This window comes from Octopus sinensis, linkage group LG9 (genome assembly GCF_006345805.1).
Source record: "Octopus sinensis linkage group LG9, ASM634580v1, whole genome shotgun sequence".
Taxonomy (NCBI): Eukaryota; Metazoa; Mollusca; class Cephalopoda; order Octopoda; family Octopodidae; genus Octopus; species Octopus sinensis.
In genome coordinates, this window is record NC_043005.1 from 31,080,079 (window position 1) to 31,089,768 (window position 9,690).

The window sequence follows — 9,690 nt, forward strand, 5'->3', positions numbered from 1 at the left end:
TTAAGAAATTAAAGAGGAAATAGCTTACAAACTACAGAATTTTCTCAAGAAAGCCAAGAGAAAAAGATGTGGATCTTTTCGGTTTGAACGGCAGTTTTTTTCTAGCGGTGTCATATGAAATTGTCACCCATAATTATGACCTTAGTATCGATCTATTGCATTTCAATCTGCTTTAGGGTTAGAAATGTAAATAAACCCAATCTGTTTCTTAAACGAGGGACATATTCATGCGGTACAGAATGTTTTCACCTCAACAGACGTCATTGATTGGTTGAAATTGCAGAAATTGAATAAAAAAAACACCAAATATCTTACAAACTATAGAATTTTCTCAATAAAGCCAAAAGAAAAAGATGTTTTATAAACATATTCTACCAGTATACGAAGTTTAAAAGTGTTTAGTTACGTAGAAATTATTAAAAAAAACTGCCGTTCAAATCGAAAAGATCCAAAGATGTTTTATAAACACACTCTACTAGTATACGAAGTTTAAAAGTGTTTAGTTACAAAGATATTACTTTAAAAATCTGCCGGTCAAAGCGAAAAGATCCGCAACAGTTAATTATTTCGAAATTATAAACAGAAACAAATTGCAGATTCAGACTGTTGGTTCTTACAGACTATGATTATAAGAGATCACAAAAATAAAGGGAAAGAGCGAAATTTTCGGATTTAAGTGGTGGTGAAAAAAAATTACGAAAATTATTCGGTTGCCTTAGTCGTACTGAAGTTACTTCCCATAGTGACGGGAGTTTGAAAAGAAATGGCAAACACATAAAGTTGTCTCCCCTGCACTGGTAGTGACAGTAATAACTATAACTTGTTTCCTTTTAAGTAGGGAAACCTTATTTGCTGAGAAGCGACATAGGCGAGAATGGATTACGACTATATTATGAAGCGAGAATGAATTATAACTATATTATGAAGTATAAAAAATAAAAAAAGAGAAAAACTTTCCTAGTGTGTATAACGAGTTATCTCGCCATCTCATGAATGATAGCGAACAGCAAAGATATGAATTAGATGCTGCCATTCCATCCTTCGTTACATTTCCCATTTGGGAGTGGCGCTGAATCGATTGACTTATTTGTCACCAGGGGATGCAGTAAATAGTAAGACGTCTTCCCCTTCATGAAAAGTTACAGTTAGAGTTAGGTCTAACTTATGTATATACTGTCCTGTTATACAGCTGAACGTAAACCTCTACGCGCGCGCGCACGCACACACACACACAGCATACATTTTGCGTTTCCTCTACACCCCTAGGGGCAGATAGAGGAAAAAGAGACAATGGGAGAGCGGTAGGGTTTTGAAAATGTGAGGTTACGAGAAAGGGACCACTTTGGGAATGGGAGGGTTTATGGAAATTGAGAAAGAGATGCAAGGGGTTGGGGATGGCTGGGAAAGAGTGTGACTAGAGTCATAACTGACACTTCACAAAACATCGATTTAAATTGTTTCAGTGACATTAAATACACATTCAGTGACGTAACTGGCGCCATTTTACAAGTTAGCTCTACACCTGTGACCACAAAACCCTAGCAACTCGTAACAAACTTTAACTCATTAAGAATAAACCTTTATCTTAGGACACAACCCTCACCCAAACCTTAAACTGGCGTTGGTTACTAAATTCGACCTAACCCTTTCATCCAATCCTTGACCCTAATCTAAATCTAACCCTAGCGTCTTATTGTTTAAGCTGCACCCTCCCCAACAACCCTTAACATGCAACTTAACTATTCACTATAAAAACCTTTCTCTAATCCCTAATCCTACACTTGTCTAAACCCTGTACCTCAATCCCGAATTCTAATAGCAAACCCTCAACAAAATGAGAAAAAAACTATCTACTTTTAGTCATTGGATAGCTGTCATACATGACGATATGTAAACAATGGCGAGCTAGCAGAAACGTTTAAGGCGGCGAGCTAGTAGAAACGTTAGCACGTCGGGCGAAATGTTTAGCAGTATTTCGTCTGCCGTTACGTTGTGAGTTCAAATTCCGCCGAGGTCGACTTTACCTTTCACCATTTAGGGTCGATAAATTAAGTACCAGTTACGCACTGGGGTCGAAGTAATCGACTTAATACCTATGTCTGTCCTTGTTTGTCCCCTCTATGTTTAGCCCCTTATGGGTAATAAAGAAATAGATATGTAAACTTGAAATCATGTAAAATGAAGTTGATATACTTATAATAATATTTATAAATTAATTTTTGAAAGGAAAATAATAAATATGATTAGCATATGTAAATGTGTCATCATTTAACATCCGTCTTTCACGTTTGTATGGATTGGACTGTTTGACAGGAACCCCACAAACTGGGGAATTGCACCAACCTTCAATGTCTGCTTTGGGATGGTTTGCCATTTTTGCAAACACTGGCACCAGCAAAGATGCTAAGTATGTTGCAAGTCAAATGAAATGTTCCTTCACTGAATGGGATGACATTATGCAAGACTGAAGTATGGCAGATGGACAGGCATAATTATGCTGCTATAGAGGAGATACGTGACTATTCTGCATATAAGAGAGAGTGCTGAAAAATTCTTGGCTTTCGATAAAATGAACTACAGGAGGATCAGTTATGATTTTATTCAACACTAGAAGTATCGCCCGGCGTTGCTCGGGTTTGTAAGGGAAATAACTATATAAGCATTTTTAGTGAGTTATAGAAAAAAATAGCAAAAAATGCATTAAAAATGGAAAAAAAAAATATGGTAATTTTTTTTTAATCGTTGACTCATCGTAGACATTTTTAGAGAGTTACTTCCCTTATATAATAGCGAAAAATGCATTAAAATGGAATAAAAAATGATGGTAATTTCTTTTTTAAATCGTAGACTCATCGTAGACGCAAGCTAATACCCAGAAGGGCTCGATAGGAATCACGACTATAAGATACCCGGTTTTGGTTAAACTGCACCGCAAAATGTGGGAGTAGTTAGGAATCTAAATCGTAGGAGACAGACACACAACTTCACTTTTATATATAAAGATTTGTGCAACATCTAAAACATTCGGTTGTGCAAATTGTTTGTAATTGCCGTTTTTGTGGATCTGTTTCAGCTTTTTTAGCGATTTCTGTTTTGGCGACTTCAAGTCATGAAGTCGTTGTTCTAAAAGAACGCTGGTCTCCTTGACTACGCTTTACGACGTTGATTTCCTTGCACTCCCTTCCCCACAGCTTCACGAGGGAGAGAAGAAGAGGGAAAAGCAACACAGGTGCAGATGTGAGCATGGACGCCAACTCCGCCGCCATCGACACACGAAAAATTATGCATTAAAATGGAATAAAAAATGATGTTAAATTATTTTAAAAATCGTAGACTCACCGTAGACGCGCGCTAATAGCCAGACGGGCTCTATATGAATCACGACTATAAGATACCCGAATTTGATTAAACTGCACCGCAAAATGTGGGAGTAGTTAGGAATCTAAATCGAAGGGGACAGACACTCACACAACTACAGTTTTATATATATAGATATTCTCCTCTTAGATTCACAGGCTTATTGTAGCAGTCCTTAAGTTTATCTAAATCCCAGAAAAAGAACTCGGAAGGACAAGCCTCTGTAGCAATGATCACTTCCAAATAGGAGTGAAATTTCGTTCTCTTGAGGTGTTTCTTCAGCTGTGGAAAGAGATGACATTTGGAGGGGGCCAAGTTAGGAGAGTAAGGTGGATGATCTACCAATTCGAAGCCAAAGCTGCGTATTTTCTGTAGAGTTTCATGTACTGTGTGAGATGGTGCATTGTCCTGTAAAAACAGGACACCACGGCTCAGCTTTCCAAGGTATTTCTGCTTCAAAATTTCATGCAGTTCGTCCAACAGAGACATGTAGTATTCTGTGTTGATGGCAGGTATTTCAGGAGGAGTACTCTATCTTTGTCCTAGATCACTGAAGCCAGAATCTTTACATCTGACCTCTAGGTCCAAAACTCCTTGCGATGTGGTGAACCGTTGATTGCTTCTTGATCATAATGATGAAGAAAAGACTCATCCATGGTGATTAACGAGCCATAAAATCAGCCTCTCCTGCTGCAAAACAGTCCCAAATCGCCTTTGATGTTGTCACTCTGATACGCTTCTAACTGTGTTCAAGCATTTCAGCATACCTTTTAAGGAAAGATTTGTCATGTCCAGAATGCTGTAGATGATGTGGCCAACTATTTCACTGGAAATTCCAGCAGTCTTAGCTATGACTTGAGCTGATATCCAACGGTCCGCGAGAATCATGATGGACACAGTGTCAGCATTGTCTCCTGTGGTTTAGGAAGATCATCTGTGGCCTCGAAATGCCTGAAACTTCGACACTTAGATTTTCACTGTGGAGTAAGATGGGCAGCCATCCTTCAAGACTTCCTTCATCTCACCGTGGATTTCTGCCGCTCCTTTGTCTTGCAAAAAGAGGAACTTCATGTGGTTCAATTTTACCAAAACCCACTGTAGAATTTGCCATCATGCGTTAATATGCCAAAAAGATAAAGATATATTGTATGTCATCACGAAACTAATTTGCGATTGGCTCAGACAACTTTGCGTGATTCGAGCAGCAGAGACAATGAAAGTGACGACGAAAGAGCTAAGCGACTACAAAGGAGGAGGTCGTATGACCATTCGGTGCCTTTTCGACAAACGAGTTCAGCTCGATCTGCTCACAATTCAAAGAACGCTGCTACCACTATCAATGAAAGAGCCTCAAAGATAGCTGAACAACGGTCAGTCCGCAATTCACAAAATGCTACTGCCACTGCCAATGCAAGTGCCTCCGAGACTGCTGAAAAACACTCAGTCCGCAAATCACAGAACGCTGCTGCCACTGCCAATGCAAGAGCGTCCGAGACGGCTGAACATCGGGCACTCCAAAATTCACAAAAAGCCTCTGCCACTGCCAATGCAATACCCTCCGAGACCGCTGAATACCGGGCACTCCGAAATTCACAAAACGCTGCTGCCACTGCCAACGCAAGAGCCTCCGGGACTGCTGAAAAACGGTCAGTCAGCAATTCAGAAAACGCTTCTGCCACTGCCAATGCAAGTGCCTCCGAAACTCCTCAACAACGGGCAATCCGCAATTCACAAAACGCTTCTGCCACTGCCAACGAAAGAGCCCTCGAATCTGCTGAACAACGGTCAGTCCGAAATTCACAGAACGCTGCTGCCACTGCCAATTCAAGAGCGTCCGAGACTGCTGAACAACGGGTACTCCGAAATTCACAAAACGCTTCTGCCACTGCCAATACAAGACCCTCCGAGACCGCTGAATAACGGGCAGTCCGAAATTCACAAAACGCTGCTGCCACTGCCAACGCAAGAGCCCTCAAGACTGCTGAACAACAGGCAATCCGCAATTCCGAAAACGCTTTTGCGACCGCTAATGCATGAGCTTCTGAGAATGCTGAACAACGGGCACTCCGAAATTACATCCATCCATGCACTCATCTCATCCGATATTACTTAGAAACACCCATCCATCCATAAATCTCTGAATCCATGGATCCTTCTATCAATGCATACAGGCATGCATCCATCAATCTAATCTGTCCACATCTGCTTTCATTATTTATACGTACATTAATCCACACATGAATTAATCCATGCATCCATCTATCTATGCCTTCATCCACCAATTCCTCAATGCATCCATCTGTCTATCTTATTTCTTTACTACCCTCAAGGGGTTACACATAGAGGGGACAAACAAAGACAGACAAACGGATTAAGTCGATTATATCGATCCAAGTGCGTAACTAGTACTTATTTAATCGACCCCGAAAGGATGAAAGGCAAAGTCGACCTCGGCGGAATTTGAACTCAGAACGTAGCGTCAGACGAAATACCTATTTCTTTACTACCCACAAGAGGCTAAACACAGAGGGGACAAACAAGGACAGACAAACGGATTAAGTCGATTACATCGACTCCTGTGCGTAACTGGTACTTATTTAATCGACCCTAAAAGGATGAAAGGCAAAGTCGACCTCGGCGGAATTTGAACTCAGAACGTAGCGGCAGACGAAATGCCGCTAAGCATTTCGCCCGGCGTGCTAACGTTTCTGCCAGCTCGCCGCCTTATATCCATCTGTCTTTCTATCCATGCATGCATCAATTCCATCCATGATGCATCCATCTATCCATCTATCGATCTATGTATCTATCTATTCATGAATCCATCCGTCCACCCATGCTTCCATGCCTTCATGAATTTAGCCATGCATCCAACAGTCCAACCAGGCTTCTATCTATGCATACATCCATATAACCATCCATACATATATCCATGCATCTATTCATCAATATGTGCTTTCATCTATTCATCTATAAATCCATCCAGACATCCATTGGTGCATCCGTTCAGGCATCCAGGCATCGAAACGTGCATCCATTTATCTACCCTCCTATGCTTTTATTCGTCGTAGCATCCATCCATCTAGCCATCTATCCAGTCATCCATGCAACCATACATGCATTCAACTATCTATGCATCTATCCATACACGCATGCATGAACGATCCCTCATCCATCCATCCAGGCCCCTCCACACATCCACAATCTTTCTATCCATCGATACATTTATCAATTTATCTTAGTATCCACGAATTCAGCTATCTATGCAACCATCCAATCATCCAAGCCTCCATCCATGCAACCAGACATCCATCTACCTAACCATGAATTCATCTATCCATATGTCCATCAGTCATTTCGTGCATCCTTCCATCTACCCATCTATAAATTCATATATGCATCCATAAAAATAACCAGCATATATGTACTTCATTAAACCATCCCTGCATCCAATCATCCATCGATTCACACGTCCATGGTTCCAACATTTCATGCATCAAAACATACATATATGCACACCCACAATCTTCCAGTCTATCGATACATCCACCGATTTATCCTTGTATCGATGCATCCATCTGGCAATCCATCCATACGTATATATGCAAACGGATATGAAATACGACTAAAAAATACGTGGTATGTGTATAAATGTACGTGGTCTGGATTCGTCCTGCAAGCTTGTTCAATGACCTCTGGTGTTGCTACGTTTAAGTGTGATACCAGTGAGACTAGGATTTCTGACACGTGCACATTAGCTCCCATTTTTTCGACTTTGATACCTACCCATCTTTTAGTTGGGCACGAATACGAGGTATGGTGAAAGTGCTGGTTGGGAAAGACATAGATCATGAGATACGAACGATCTCCATGGAAACCTGGATGGTAAGTTGGTGGTCCTGGATGTGAGCAATAGCGAAAGAAGTGCTTTTAGACTAATCGCTGTGTACGCTCCGATTGGGGCGGGATAGCCAGATTTATTCAGACGTTTGGAGGTTTTCCCTGGGACGTATCGGTCTTCAGTACTAGGGGGCGACAGGAACGTCATCTTGGGTGCACGCCTGGATAGGGTGGGGCTAGCTGATAGTGTGTATGAGTATGTGTGTGTAAAAGCTTCACAAACCTACTCAGCCGTTGCTGTGTAGACTACAAATTTGTGATCTGTACAACCGACTTAGATAGAATCCATAAGCAGGGCCTGGATACTGGAAGCTGAACGCGTCTTTCCCGGCGCATCAAGCTTTTAGAGACCGGGCTAGTAACTTATTCTATCGGAATTATCGGGTGCAATCGTCAACAACTGATAGCAAGTAGGCCTGGAAAGGGTTATTTGAGTAGAGACATTAGGGTTTAGTCAGGAATAAGCGTTAGAGGAATCCAGAATAGAGGGAGACCTTGTTAGGAAACTAGAAGAAACACTTAGTAGAGGCATAGCGACCGATGTGTTGGGAGCAAGATTGGTTATTGGTTAAATCTTCAGTGCCAAGCACGAAGGTTGCGTTGTCAGAACAAGGGCATATGCACTAAGATACGAGGGGATGGAAGCCGTTCGATGGGCCCGGGTGGCGGAGACGCAACGTGAAACAAACCCACAATTCAGTCTTTGATGGGCCAGGACTGACACATGCTATTTTAGTTCAAGCAGACATGTGCAGAATTTCAGAAGCACTTTGATGACCTGTGCGGAGCGCGCGGTAGGGCAGAGTCGGAAGTGGATTTCACCTCCTACCATAACAGCATGCCACGCCTCTCGGCCACGGATACGGAGTTCTGTGAAATGCCGATAACAGCCGAAGAGAAGTCTCTGGGGCCTGGATGGTCTGTCCCTCGAGCTTTATCTTCATATGTCAGACTTTTTCGGTGATCTTTTGGCGGATGTCTAAAGCAACTGACAACAGAACGGGAGAATTACCAGTGCTGTGAGCCGTGTCATAGTGGTGCCGCTGAGGAAAGGTCCGAACAAGGGGGACCAAAGAAAAGAATTTAGGTCCGTAACTCTGTGAAATACTGATTACAAACTTTTGGTCAAGGTGATAGCCAAGAGACTGGCATGTATCGATAAGCTGGTCGGTGATATATAGACATGCGCTATCCCAAATAGATATGTCTACGACAACCTCCACTTCACGCATTACACCATAGAGAGGGCTGGTAAGGAAGCTGGCATAAATGGGATCATGGTCAATTTCGATCAGTGAAAAGCTTTCGGTAAGTTGACCGCCAATACTTGGTGGCTGTCCTTACATCGGCCGGTTTCGGTCTTATTTTCAGAGGCTGAATCGCTGCAATGTACAGCAACATCTATTCGGTGGTCGAAGTGAATGGTCACTTACCGGAATCATTTACTATCGCATGTTCGGTCCGTCAAAAATGCACACTCTCACCCCTCCTGTATGTGCTGGCTCTCGAGCTATTGCTACGGAATCTGGTTGTTTCGAAGGACACCGCGCGTGAACTAGGATGTGGAAGGTTCGTGTCGGCGTATGCAGACGACGTCACCGTAATAGTATGGGACATATCGGATATCGAGGTGATCGGCACTCTCCTAAGGGAGTATAAAGTGGTGGCAGGAGAAATTGGTGGGTATGCAGCTCGGCACTTGGAGAGGCTGGTTCATGTGAAGCGGCAGCGTTGTAGGGTGCTGGACGGAAGGTCCGGTTGAATTGTTTGGAGTCTGGTTTGGGCTAGACCTCCAGGTGAACAAGAATTTTTTTGGAGGTGGGAGTGATGCTCAGAGTGGCCAGTCCTACCAAGAAATAAGCAGAGAGGAAGCTGTCCTTGAAGGGTCAAGCGGAGCTGGCTAATGTGTTCATTGATTCTATCATCTACTACAGTTTGACCGTCGTCCCTTGCTCTGCCAATAGGGCAATGCAATGGATGACAGTTCCACATTGGAGTTCAATAGGGAATTGGTGATGGGCAAGAGCGATGACGTCCTCGTGAAATCCCTGGGCATAGGGAGAGATCTATTGGCTGCTCTTTTCCGGAGGACTTTCAGGCCGGGACCTATGGATAACTTCCAGAAACTCTTGGCCACGCAGAGACAGGCTTTACAGACACGGAAGTGATGTCAGATGGACCTATCCGAGATGTGAGCAGGGCGATAAAGCTGTCCTGCATCCACTCGACCATTGTCTGGAAATTACCGACTAGTAGAGATTTGTCAAGCAGCTGTTGTCGTGGTGTAGGAGGGACCCTACTTCTTTTGACCGGGAAGAGCAGGCAGTTTTTCTCTATCTGGTAGTTTTGGTGAAAGAAGTAGTGTGGTTGACGAGGTTGAAAGGACCAAAGATAGACACCTTCCAAATTCGGCCAAGGCGGGTGAATGTGGCG